This window comes from Dermochelys coriacea, chromosome 1 (assembly GCF_009764565.3).
Source record: "Dermochelys coriacea isolate rDerCor1 chromosome 1, rDerCor1.pri.v4, whole genome shotgun sequence".
NCBI lineage: Eukaryota > Metazoa > Chordata > Testudines > Dermochelyidae > Dermochelys > Dermochelys coriacea.
This window is the reverse complement of record NC_050068.2, coordinates 42370607-42384959: the sequence shown is the minus strand read 5'-3', so window position 1 is coordinate 42384959 and position 14353 is coordinate 42370607. Positions and strand designations below refer to the sequence as shown.

At 46.8% G+C, this 14353-nt stretch overlaps 1 protein-coding gene across 7 annotated transcripts in view; it reads left to right on the top strand.

The window, feature by feature from the left end:
- Positions 1 to 14353, top strand: part of SPATA13 (spermatogenesis associated 13) — a 132779-nt gene that overhangs the window by 54188 nt on the left and 64238 nt on the right. The window lies entirely within an intron of this gene.

The following is a 14353-nucleotide window of genomic DNA, read 5'->3' as shown; positions in this document are numbered from 1 at the left end:
GTGCAGGGGACTGGACTAGATGACCTCTCAAGGTCCCTTCCAGTACTACAATTCTATTATTCTAAAATGGACACATTATTGTAAATAGTAACAGACAGACAGACAACACTTTACTGGCTTGATTGTGGACTCGCACGTACCACCGAAGTTGCTGAAATTAGTTGCTCTTCTAAATTTGCCACGGCAGAGGAGACCAAACTCTCTGATGCATAGGCTCTGTCTACCACAAACATGACAGAACAAACTACTCCATTTAAGCAGCCTTAGTGGTAATTTGGGGAAACTGTACATCAACTTTATTATAATCCAAGCACAGTGCTCTACCTGCAGGACAATGAAGAATTATAAATCTAAAATATAGCAATTGCAGATCTGTGTAACTAAGGTTGAGTGATTCTTTATGTCTACAGGGTTAACTATTCTATATGCTCTAAAAATGCACATATACTTGGACTGTGTTAAATTTGTTGTGCCTCATGAGGGTGCAGGACCGTGTAGTGACCCACAGTTGTAGTCATCTGAGCAATTGGCTCCTGAGATAGAGCCCCCTCCAAAATCAGTTGTTACAAATCACCTTGGTTCTTCTAATGTTTTATTGTACACATCTGGGGTTCAAACCATGGCTCTAATCCTCCAGGTTGGCACATACTAGTTATGTCTAAGGCATGGTCTACACCTAAAACATAGATTGACCTAGCTACATTGCTCAGGGTGTGAAATTTTTCACAGCCCTTTGCGCTGTAGTTAGGTCAATCTAATCCTCACTGTAGATACAGCTAGGTTAATGGAAGAATTATTCTACCTGCCTACCTACCAGGTCTCAGAAAGGTGGATTATGTACATCAACAGAAACACCTCTTCCCTTGATGTAGAAAATGTCTATGCTACAGTGGCAGCACATCTGCAGCACCACAGCTGTGTCACTTTAGCTGCTGCAGCATAGATATACCTATGAGAGTGAAATGCACATGTGTAGCAAGACAAGACTCCGTTCACAGCTAGAAGATTTGCAGGCAGTCTGTTGTTACAGTAACTGGGAAGCTCAAGGTGACGTGTTGTGGTTATTGAACTTGAGCTGCACCCAGGCACTGTGGATTTGAGCCCTACCCTTGGCAGCTTTGAGAGATCATGTGCTATGCACACCAGTTGCTCTCTACCTGCATTCAACAAGGGCTCCTTTTGGAAGTCTTGCCCTGAGACCAACATTTCTGGTTTAAGAGCAATACTTCAAAGTGCTCTAAATCCTATGTGCAGACTCTGACTTTGCTTTACAAGTATTGTCAAAGCAATTAGCATTAATTAAAAAGGATGAAAAAGCCAAGGGTCATGCGGTCACAACTCATGTCCTTCACTCTTTCCTGAACAGTAGAACTGAATGTGATCAAAGAAAAGCAAGTTGCAGGGTCTTTTGGTCAAGTGGTTCATGCTATACATTCCCCATAACATGAGCTGCTCATAATATTTTCAGGTCATTATAACTATTTTGGTGCCAAGCTAGGGAATAAGCAGGATTGGGCCGGTGAGTGGGACTGTGGGGTGCATTGGATCAGTGCAGGGAGTGTAGAGTTTGGGAGGATGCAGGGTGATGGCTCTGCCCCTTTGCCAACCTTAGGGCTATTCTCCAGCACACCTGTTAAGGGGCCAGCATATCCCTACACAACAATCCTCAGCCGTGCAAGGATCACTCAAAGGCCGTGTTTTCAAAAACCCAGTTCAGGGGCTAGAGCTTCGATGGAGAACTGAGTTTCCAGAAAAATAGTTTTTCTCAATGAACAAGGGATGGTCTTCAAAGGGACTTTGCGCACTGGGAGCTGAGATGTGCTGACAGAATAGGAACATAGTGGGGAAGGGGGAAAGTTGAGCATATTGATAGTGACATGACTTCCGGAAAAGGGAAGTGGAGTCATCTGTGCCCTGCCCCTGCCCCCTCAAATGGCTGCCTCCTGATTAGGGGAGGAACCTAGAACTCCCCTATCTCCAGCAGTGAGGGAGTGGTTCCAGGCTCACTCTTCCCTCCTGATGATGGTGCTTCTGGAGGGAGAGTGAGGGCAGAGGAGTGTGGGTAAGCTGTGTGGTGGAGGATATAAAAGTGCTTCAGCTCAGCCCTGCTGAATGTCCTCCCTTTATACCCGCCCCCTTTCTATCTCCCTTTCAAAATATGCCCCCACAGTGCTGAGCCCAGGATGCGGAGCTGGGAATGAGCATGTTTAGTGCATGGAACAGGTACACAATGCTGAGAGGAGTTAGGGAGCTGAGAACAGGCAAGCTTATGGCATAAAACAGGCACACATACAATGCATAGATGAGTGAGGAATGGAATGCACATGTTCAGTGTGTGGTATAGTATACAGCACTGAGATTGTAGTTTGCAGCTGATAACAGCCAACCACATTGCTGAAACCAAGGCCTCATCTACACTAGAAAATTGTCAGCTTATCTACATCGCTCAGGGGTGTGAAAAATCCACACCCGTGAGTGGTGTAGGTAAGATGATCTAACTCCCACTGTAGACAGTGCTAGATTGACAGAAGAATTCTTCTATCAATCTAGCTACCCATCTTTCATGGATGTGGAATGCCTATGCTGATGGGAGGGATTATCCCTCCCATCAGCATAGGTAGTGTCTACACTGAAGTGTTCTGTGGCCCACTGTAGGTATACCCCAAGGAGGGAGGATGGAAACGTCGGCTGAGATGCATGAAGGAGTTCACACCTCTCAGAGCTGTTGTTTCAGGCTGTATTCCTCTCCTGGGCCACTTCATACCTCTCTTATGGCACGTCTTCACTGGCAACGTTAAAGCACTGCTGTGGCAGTGCTTTAACGTGGCTTGTGTAGTCACGGCATAGCACTGGGAGAGAGCTCTCCTAGTGCTCTAAAAAACCCACCTCCACAAGGGGAATAGCTACCAGCGCTGGGAGTGCAGCTACACTGGCACTTTACAGCGCTGAAACTTGCAGCAGTCAGGGGGGTGTTTTCACACCCCTGAGCGAGAAAGTTGCAGTCCTGTAAAGTGCCAGTGTAGACAAGCCCTTAGCTTCCTATTCTACTAAGAGTCAGCTGTAGCTGCAGACGCAAGGATGGGGAATGGAAGGGATGTAGAAATGCCAGTGGAGGGGGCTATTTGCTGCATGGGACAATGGGGCAAAGGCCTTGGTTGAGAAGGACAGATACTGTTCTCCTTTCACTTGTTTAAAGTTAGGGTAACCTAAATGCAATAAAACATTCAATATCTTTTGAAATAACCCATGTCTGTGTTTCTTCTCCCTACCCAGTGAGCTCCTCCATGTTAAAAATAATAATAAAAAAATTCCATAGTATGACCATTATCACCATTAAATGATAACAAAGTGTGCAGGCAGTGGTAGGACCATTTATGAACCAAATAGGATGTGTTATCTAGCCTCATTTTCACCAAGAAACCCCCATAATAACTATACTTCCCTATCTCAACACTATCCCCTACAAATATAAGGTCTTTTTCTGTAAAACAAAGAAAACATCACCACAGCAACACCACCTAGGAAATTTACTTACAAAAATCTTCATTAATGCAGTTAAGGTTGCATGGTGGTGTCTTATGCCCTTCCACAATGTCCAGTTTCCCTGAACTAACATTTTACAACCAGGAAATGAATAATTAAGATGCACACCACGCCCACAATGCAATCTGAACTCCTCCCTCTATGAGCAATGCCCAACACACCAATAACGCACATACTAGAACTACCCATACAGATGCTACAGGACATTGGGGAATAGAGCATATGAGCTCTGTAAGAGAAAGTCTAACTCCTCTATGCAAAGGCAAACTTTGGGTTTATGTCAAGCAAGGCAAACAGGAGCCTCCTACGCTCAAACACTGAGTCTACTTCACACAAACCCTTCACTTTTGCCCAAAGGTCCTTTCTGAGACACTGCCTTCACTTACCTATCGTTAACCATAGAGACCTCAGCCATGCATGCCACTAGACAGCTGACAATCAGCGCACCTCTACTGATGCAGCCTATAGAGGCAAACTTGATCCCTCAAAGTGTGCACGCCTGTTCTCATAGCACACTAACATCTCTTCCAATCCGCTCCAACTAATCCCTCCACCATTCAATACAGCCTCACGTAACCCAGTGAATGCAGCCAGAGCATGTGCAGATAAATGCTGCAGTTACCTTTCGAACACAACACAAACAATAGCGCCTTCTCATCATCCTTTTTCATATCTATGTATGGCATCGATATTACTGAACCATTCTCAGTGGCTATTTCCAGCTCCAAGGGGGACAGATAAGGTTGCGTTGCAGCGTTGGTGTGTGCCTTCACTCTTCATTTCCTGGCTGTCAGAGGTTTGGGTTCAGCTGATTGTAAAGTTCTGAAGAATTGCAATTTCAGGTAATTTTTAAGGGGCTCCTGTGACCTCACAGCTAGACACAAGCACTCCAGGAGTTGCTGCACGCAGTTTCCTGTAGGACCTATTGAGGCTGCTGTACTGCTTACACGGTTCGATGCATCTGTGGCAACTGAGAAATCAGGACCGTCTGGCTTGCTGAGGTCTTTTGAAAATTCTGTCGAGGGTTGCAACAGCCCATTTTTGATCAGTGCCTCCACTTTAGTTTGGCGACAGCTGATGTGCTTCGCAATCGTTGAATCTGGATACAAGATAGGCGCCAATTTCAGATCACAGACACACGAGCAATAGGAGTGTTGATGGACAACTGTGTGGTAAACTTGAGTTAGCTCAGCAGCAATAACCTTTGGCCTGCTGAAAAAATTTGAGACCAGAGTATTGCTCTTGGGAGTCTTGGTGTTTTGTTCATAATTTTTTGAATCGGCATGATGCCTAACATCAGACTCACTGCCATAGCAAATGCTAAATTCCTTCCTGCAGGCTTTACAAAAGGCTTTTGAATCACACTCATAGGATTTCCGAATCTTGGTGTAAGTGTTTTCCCATTCTGTCCTGTATCTGCAATGTCTTTTATGTTTTTTGGTAGTTGGCTCCTCACTTGCCATTGCCATTTTGGGCGAGGTTTTTGGCGGAAGACGGTTAGCTAGATAGCTAGCAACTGAAAACAACCGTGCAGTCTCTGTGCTTCTTATGTGTTGTTACGTGCCCACTGTAGTTTGTGCTATGGTACGCACTGTGGTTCAGAACTGTAAACTACATATCCCTATGTTAAATTGTGTTACACCTGTAAACAACCTGAAAAACCAAATCTGCCAGCAGATAACAGAGCGCAATTGGGTTTAACAAATAGGACATCCCCAATCGACTAATTTTCTATTTCACAACCAAGTTTTAAATTTTACCTGAATATCGTGACAAATGGTGTCCTGGTCATACATCAATCAGAGGCACACCCCCAGGTGCAGCTCCTGCTCATCAGTGTGGGTAAGTGACCTGTGCAGCAGCATAACTGTGCTCAGCCCCAGCCTGCCCTGGGCGGAATCAGCACTTGCAGAGCTCTAGCTGCAGCCCTGCCCCCTGCATGGCTAGGCACCTCCTTTCCCTGGCTCCACCATGAGCTAGGTGGGCTGGTGTGCACGCACTCTGCTGGGGGGAGGATGCAGCTATTACCTCTGCGGGGCACCTGCAGAGCCTTGGGTGCCGAGAGCCATTGGAGCACTTCAGCCCTGGGGCTGGGCTGAGGGTCAGCAGCTGCCTGGGCTCAATTGGCTGGGGTGGGTTTTCCTCTCTGTTGTCGTTGCAAAGTGAGTCTCCTGGATGGCAGAGTTTTCTGGGGGTGCTGCCCCGCCCCTTAAAATAAATAGGCAACTTCAGTTCACTTTGGATTAGTCGGATCTCAGAGCTCCTTTGCCAAGAGTGCGTTTGGATCCAGTGCAGCACTAAGCCTGGTTGCAAAAAGCTGGCAGATGACAGCTGAATTGAAGCGTGACTTTTGTTTCCAGCCTCAAGGAAAGGGCAGCTCTTTCCAGTACCAGCTTTCCAATGGCAACTCAGTGACGTCAGGCCCACACTCAGAAGGGGCCTTGGTGTGGCCTGCTCAGCTTGCGCTGCAGTCCCAGGCCCCACCAAGTCCGCTGTTTCCTCTCTGTCCCCTGACCCCTCCCCCCCTCTGCTTGATGCACAGGGGGCCAGGACACTCGGTGCAGAGCCAACTCCTGCCCTTGGAGCATTAGTAGCCTGAGCACGCTCTGCTACACTCCCGGTGCATGTGCACTCCGAGGTGCCGGCACGAGGCCCTTGGCGGCAGTGAGGGGGCATGCACCGAGGAGGGGGCAAGGTTCAAAGGTGCACACAGCAGGGAGCCTTCCCCCTCCCAGAGCAAATGAGACTCCGCTGGCGAAAGGCAGCAGCGGTATGAGCCTGAGAGCTTCAGATCCAGCGGCAGTCCATGTGTGAGGAGGACTGCTCCTCTCCTCCAGATGCCTTACACAGCCAGCGCCCCATGGACTCTGCCCCCCATGGGCTCCATTCCCTGCTTCAGGGGCTCCAGCGGCCCCCATCCCAATTGGCTCCATCCCCCCTTTGCAGCGCCCCCCATTTTCGTGGGCTTCAGCCTCCTACATTCATGGGCTCCAGCAGGTGCCCCCCCAGGGCTCCCCGCTTCCTGGGCTCCATTCCCCTCCTCCCTATACTTTTCACACTGTCCCCTCTTGGAGTTCTCTCTCCCCCCCACACCCGCAGGCTTTATTCCTCCCCAACTTATTTCTTCCCTTGGACATATACTGGTGGCGATGTGGGCTGGGGCTCCTTCCTGGAGCTGTCCATCCGTCCCAGCACCTCAGGGTGCATATGTGTGTGTGTGTGGCAATCAGATGTGGTGGTCGCTGTGTGTGTCCCCAGAGAGCTGGTGAATACGGATCCATACAGAACAGCCTGCCTCCTGCATGGTGTGCAGTGAGTGGTGGTTTTGTTTGGCTCCTCTCTGTCCTGACCAGACCCCAGTGTAGCTGCAGCTCCGGACAGTCTCTGATGCCCGCCCCTGTGGGGCCCTGCCTGCCTCCCCAGAACCGAGCCACCTGGGACCAGTGCAGACCAGTGCAGAAGTGGGGTCAATCTCGGCCAGTGGGGGGGGGGCTTGGCTGGGCCCCTCTAGGCAAGTGGGTCCTGAGGGAGCCTGGAAGGGGTTGGGGCAGGCCCTGGCCTGGCTGATTGCGCAGCTCCCAAGGGGCCAGAGTGATTTCCTGCGGGATCGGCCCTGGCCATGCTGCTGGCTCAGCCCAGCTGACAGTCACCTCACCTCCCAGCAGGGATGGTGAGTGCGGCCAGGGCAGGGCGTGGGGGAGTGAGTGTCCAAGAGGTCTGTGGTGTGGTGCTGGGCTATGAGGGGATGGAAGGCAGTGCAGCAGTGCGGGAGGTTTGTGTGTTTTGGTGTGCTAGGCAGTGGGGGGGCCTGTTGGGGATGCTGGGCAGTAGGGGAGATTTGTGTGTTGGGGCGGGTGCTGGGCAGTGGGGACCTGTGTGGGGCACTGTGTAGTTGTGGTGGTGGGGCTGTGGGGTAGGGCACTGGGTAGTGGGGGAGGGGAAGATCTGTGTCACGGCGGCGCTTACCTGGGGCAGCTCCCAGGAAGCACCTGGCAGGTCCTTCTGGTTCCTGGGCTCAGGGGCAGCCAGGGGGGTCTCCACGCACCGCGTCAGCTACAAGTACCGGCTCTGCAGCTCCCATTTGCCAGGAACCATGCCAATGGCAGCTGCGGGGGCAGGACTTGTGGGTAGCGCCCAATGCCCCCAGCCACTCCTGATCCTAAGAGCCCAGAGGTACCTGGTGTGAGCTGGGTCCCGCCAGCGCTTATCTGGAGCAGCTCCTGGAAAGCATCCGGCAGGTCCCTCGGCTCCTAGGGTCAGGGTTGGCCAGGGAGGTCTGCGCCCCGTTCCCACAGCTCCCATTGCCCGCGACAGAGCCGGCGTTCATGGTGGATGTAGCACATGGCAGGTGCAGCACTCCCCTGGCTGCTCCTATGCCAGGGGGCCGCAGAGTCCTGATGGCCACTTCCCGGGAGCTGTGCAGAGCCAGGTAGGGAGTCTGCCAGCTAGGGTGACCAGTCCACTCCACCCCACACCAAAATATCAGGACAAATGGCATCCTGACCATAGATTGGTCGAGGTGCAGGACAAACAACTAAATATTGGGTCAGTCCCAATTTTATCTGGACGTCTGGTCACCCTAGCCCCAGCACCTCTTTCATGACAAATTAAGCACTTCGTGTAACCCCATTTTCTTCACTGTGGTTTCAGAGGCATAACTAGCAATTAAACCAGTGCAAAACATTTTTAATGTAGACAAACCCTAAGAGTAGAATTTGATCCCTGTGTTCAGCTAAACACCCTTCTCCACCCTCTGCCCCCACACATACAGTGAGTGGATCCTAAAGATTAAATCACATATTGATTGCAGTTCTGAGGAAAGACCGATTTCATTCCAGTTCTTTAAAAGCCTTCCTTGTTTTAAATGACAGTACTGGTGGTGGAGAGTTGGGAGGGGAGAGAAAGGATATGCTTGTGGGAGTTGCATTTAACCATAAGGGAAACCTGAACACTTTTATCCTGTGTATGAAATGGGAATGTTTAATGCGGATGATTAAATCATGGTAAAAAATGCAAACAAAATCTTGATTGTTGTAGTTTCTGTCTAAAGTAAAAAATATTCACCTGTATGGTAACAATTGGTATATTGACTATGCCAACCCTAAAATCTAGTGAAAATTGCCTGACTTACAGACCTAGTCAACTGTGAGTTATTGGGCACCGGTATCATTTCAGGCTTATTGTAGGAATGATTGTTGCTCCTGAAATTTTGAAAGAATGAAGGAGCTTTGTGTTTTCTGACATTGAAAACCTGCACAGTAGTCAGTTTGATTATATCTGTGACCCTTTACTCCTTTGTAAATAAAATATTTATCATGTCCATCAAATATAAAATGACAGTTGTGACATTAACAAGCAGTGATAACGTGTGTGAGCTTCAGCTAAAGTTTTCTGCCATTGTTTAGCAACAAGAAAAAGAGCAAAGGTTAGCTCCTATAATTTAATTGGGTGGAGACAGTTTATCAGATCTTTTCACTGTTAAGTGTAGATGATAAAATTATTTATGACCACATTGTTCCCACATGCTCATGTACATTGTGCCAGGGCATATGACTTGTAAAACCTATTCTGACATTACTATTGACTTTTTAGTATTTGTCAGCTCTCAGACTCCACAGGAACATTGAGTACTTAAATAATCAGCAGTTATAACAATGGGTTTGTGGTAATAAGAAGGTTCATACATTTTCACACATTACTAAATACACACTAAAATTCATATTTAAGTTATCAGAACTATCAGGGAGCTACATAAAATAACATTTGGGGTTTTTTTTTGTTGGTTTGTACAGTTCTTTTCTTTTTACAGTACTTGAGTGTCTGCTTTGAGCCTTTTGTCATGTACATGAGGATGTGAAGGATTATCTACTGCAAGTTTTCAGTGAAAACATTCAGTTTTGAAACTTCTCAAACTGCTCTCATCTGTTTGTTATCCACTCGCAGTCAGCAGTTTTATCTTCAGTTTAGTTTACTAAACCTTCTTATAAGTTGCTGTCAGAAATTAATCTTTGTTTTTTTACATAGGCATTATTAGATTTTTATCTCTAGCTTCCCTGAAAGTTAGAAAAATGATGCTGATTATTTTTATTTTTAAATAACTTTTTCAATGAAAATACTAAGGCTAAAGGCTCAGTCCATTATAACTTTTAAATTAGTTTGTAACTAGTTAGGCCATATAGGATATGCTTTACACTTCTTGAACTTCTTGTTCTACCTAAAAACTTGAGGGACTGTAACAGGGTAGCATGCCTGTAAGGCTGGAAGGCCTGGGGCTGGTCAACCCTGATTATTAAGGAGTCACACCTGTACTGTGTTAGGAACCTGATGGGGCCTGATGAAGGACAGCTAATTCCTCTGTAAAGGGCAGCAGGAAGATGTGGGGAATGATCAAGGATCAGAGAGTGTTAGAAGTGAGTGGACTCTAGCAGAGAATCAAGCCTGGGAGTAGCCTGCCAAAGCAGGAAAGGCCCCAGGCAGGAATGCTGGGAGGAGGAAGAGAAACCTTTGTTTTGTGTGGACTTTTGGATGGACTTTGTTCGGGGATTTTAAGTTCTGGGTGGAGTTCATTTTATATGAATAAACCCAGTCCCCAAGAAGGGGTATTTTGGACCACATAAAGCCTGTGTGATGTTTTATTTGTATAGTCCAAGATAAAAAAAAATGAGACAGGCTGCCTGTAGCATGACTCTAGGTCATATAAAGTGGCCTACAGGAGGTGGCTGTCTTGTTACAAAGCAGCAGGTTTAAAATGAAGGGAAGTACTTCTTCACACAATGCCATCAACCTGTGATACTCATTGCCAGGGGATGTTGTGAAGGCCAAATGTGTAACTGGGTTAAAAAAAGAATTAAGGTAAGTTCCTGGAGGATAGGTCCATCAATAGCCAAGATGGTCAGGGATGCAACCCCATGTGCTGGCTGTCCCCTAGGCTCTGATTGCCAGAAGCTGAGACTGGATGTTAGGGGATGGTTCACTTGATAATTTCCCTGTTCTGTTCATTCTCTTTGAAGTATCTGGCATTGACCACTGTTGGAAGACAGGATACTGGGCTAGATGAACCATTGGTCTGACCCAGTATGACCATTCTTATGTCCTTATGTTGTGACATTAAAGGAATTTATTTACATTCATGCTATCATGACTGACAACTAGAAAAACAGTCGAAGACAGAGCCAATTTTCCTTTGACAATTAATAATACCTGTGATGGGGTATACCAGACCCTATGATGCTCCCTGCTGGAGGCCTCGTGGCCCTGCCACACCCTACCCCAAAAGAGGGCGGTGGAGAGGGTCCTCCAAGCTGCCTAATGGAGCTGTGTGGGATACAGCCAATCAAGGCCCAGCAGTCTAGTATAAGAATTGCTGCATGGCCACCAGAGGGAGTTCAGTTCTTTGCTGGAGCTGTAGGAGTGTGGCTGGGGTATGGTTGGCTGATGGAGCTGCAGAACCTTGAACAGGGCACTGCTCAACAGCACTGCCAGAAGCCAGGGAGAGCGAGAAGGAGCCTTGAGCTGGTTGCTGAGACTCCATTAGGACACGGCCCTGAGGAAAGGGTGAAGACGGCACAGGGCCGCGGGGAAGTGGCCCAGGGAATTGGAGAAGCCGTGTGACATAGTTAAAGGGACACAGCAGATGACTACTACCTACAGGATCCCTGGGCTGGGGCCTGGAGTAGTGGGCAGGCCTGGGTCCCCCCCAACCCACCATTAGCCTCTGGAGGAAGTGGCCTGGACACTGAGGCACCCCACAGAGGGAACTGAACTATAGTGGCCCAGCTGGAGAGATGTAACCAGGAAGCTCCACAGGGCGAATACATTATCTCCAGGGCAGGAGCTCTGGGGCACTGCTCTATTCCATAGCAAGGACTATCTGAGAGAGAGTGCAGGCAAACACACTTGGCCAAAGAGGGCGCTCACGAGAGGTGAGTGTACCTCATTACAGTACCATTTGATTAGCTTTGTAAACCTCCGCACATTCATCAACACAAACAGCAATATTTTAGAAGGTACAAAGAATAGCTACATGTGCATGGGAATCAAAGTAAGAGGAAATTGGAAATGAAAGAGGCAGAGTTTGAAACAGCTAAGGACATGTCTACACTATCACTTATGTTGGCAAAACTTATGTCACTCAGGGAAGTGAGAAAACCACTCCCCTGAGTGACATAAGTTTCGCCAGCATAAGTGGTATTGTTCACAGCACTATGGTGGTGTTAGAGCTTCTCCCACCAACATAGCTACTGCTGCTCATTGGGGGTGGTTTAATTATGTCGATGGGAGAGCTCTCCTATTGGCATAGAACGGCTACACGAGAGATCTTACAGTGCTGTAGCTGCATCGGTACAGCTATTCCACTGTAAGGTCTCTACTGTAGACATTGCCTAAGAGAGTGTTAGCCAGTGCTAACTTCAGCAGTGCATCATGGAGCAAATGTGAAAATTTGGAGATACTGAAATGGAACGCTGTAATAGTTTCCTTGTGGAGCCAGACAGATAAGGCTGAGAACTGTTAATTCAATGCTCTAGTGAGAAATAGCTATGGAGTATAAGGGGAATGAACTCCCAGATACATCTTGACGTTTGAGTAATAAATTGGATCCTGATGGAATCACTAATGTGACTTTAAAAGAGGATCAACTTATACCCTGATGATACCTGAAGCGAGATTGAAGAAAGGCTAATCTTTCAGAGAATAGGAAGCTAGCTGCTTCCCCACAATATCATATCTGGAAACAATAAAGACCTTTGCTGATGCTCTCAGGGCTTATGGACACAGTTATACTGGTATACAAGTGCTTATGCTACTATAGCTTAGTCCGGTTCAGGAACTAGAATAAGCTATGTGGCTATAAGGCACTTGTATACCAGTACAACTGTGTCTACGGTAGGTCTTTTACTGGTAACACCCCTAAAAGACAGTTATGCTGGTAAATATTTTAAGAGTAGACCAGTACTCTCTATCACACCAACAGATCTAGCAGGAGAGGACTCATTTGGGAAAAACTCCCAGAGAAGACAATGCACGGGACTGAATGTGTGAAGTCACTAGTTTTGTCTAAGGGTATGTCTGCACTATGGAGACTACACTGGCATTGGTAGAGTGCCATAGCTAAACTGGCATATAGTTGTAATATAGATACAGTAATATACTGTAATATAGATACAGCCTACACTGACTGAAGGGTTTTTTTCTGTCAGTGTAGGACCATCGCCTCCCTGAGTGATGGCAGCTACATCGTTGGAAACGTTCTTCTGTCAACATAACTGCATCTACATTGGGGGTTAGGTCGGCATAGCAATGGTGCTTGGTGGGGGGGAGGATGGTTCATACCCCTGACTGATGTAGCTATGTCGACCTAACTTTTAACTGTAGACCAGGCCTAATGAATGACTGCAGAGCTGGTCCTTATCTAGCTATAAAAACTGAGCTAAGATTTAAGTTGCTAAAGGTCTGATGCTGATCTTGTTTACGCTGATAATAATAATACTTATATTTATACCAGCAATAATTCCACTTTAGTTAGAGTTATACATTGGTTTGACATTGGTAAGTGAGGTCCTAACTATGGAACTGCTGTAGCTTGACCTCTGTCTGTGAGATCAGCCAGCCCACAGACAAGAGGTTAACAGTGAGATATTACATAGTCATAGAAAGTAATAACCTGGCTCTGACTTAGCAAGTGTTCATGTAGGATGGTGCATTTTTAGGAATGCTGTATTGGTGAAAATATATATATAAAAATGGAGTGTTTACAAGCATTGTTTTGTTCCCCATACAACAACCTTTATTCTTCCACTTTAGTGAAAATAACTAGAGCTCTGCTTGAACAGTGATTGTTTGTTTATTTATTTTTATTATCCTTTACAGTGCTTGGATCCTGGGGACTTGACAGTGTAAACAGAAATATAAGGCCCCAAAGAGTTTAATTTTAGATGTATATGATGTGCTGAGGGAAGGGAAGAGTGGACAGATTTGAATACAGTATTTGTTGTACAAGAACAGATCTTTCAGCCTAACTCTCTAATTTTCTTTTTAAGACATTTTGTTTTTAAACTTTGTGGGAAGCTGAAACCTCAGCATTCCAAGGAGTTACGGTCTCCCTCAAGCTGTGCCTGCTTTGGGGATTTTCTGAAAATTTCCCAACATTATCCTTCTCCACGGGTGCTAGCCACGAGTGCTAGTGTAGAGCGACTGCCAGTGTTCTTACCATTATGTGATCTAGACCTGCTCTGAGCAAGGACAAAAGCCTTGAGCCTTCTCTACACTAGAAATATAAAACACTACTATTCCACCATTGCTAGCACTAATGGAGCTGCTTTAGAACTAGACCTACAGTAAGCGAATTTTGGAGACTCCTGTGTGACACAGCCTTAGTGAGACCTTTAATTCCCCAGGAGTGTTAAAATTCATCCAAAGGTGGTGGTGGTTTAAGTTGTACTGAAATGGTGTATAGGTGTGTGCTGGACCCACTGCATGGGGTGATTTTCACTGTACATGAAGCAGTATGCACACCTGTAGTGCTCTTTACAAATGCTGATTATAGTAATGTGTGTGAATCTGATCTCACTTATACCAGTACAAAGCAGGAGTAACACCTTTGAAGTCAGTGGAGTTACACCAGTGTAAATGAGACCAGGACTGTGGCCCAGTGGTCTGAATCCTGTACATACTGCACACATGTGAGTTATCCTACTGATGTCAAAAGTCACACTCATACTTAAATGCTTGCAGGATTGGGGCTGCCTGCTAGATAATGAATCCTTTATTCCCACTGGTGAGCAGTTGCTTGCATGAGTCCTCTGACTAACAT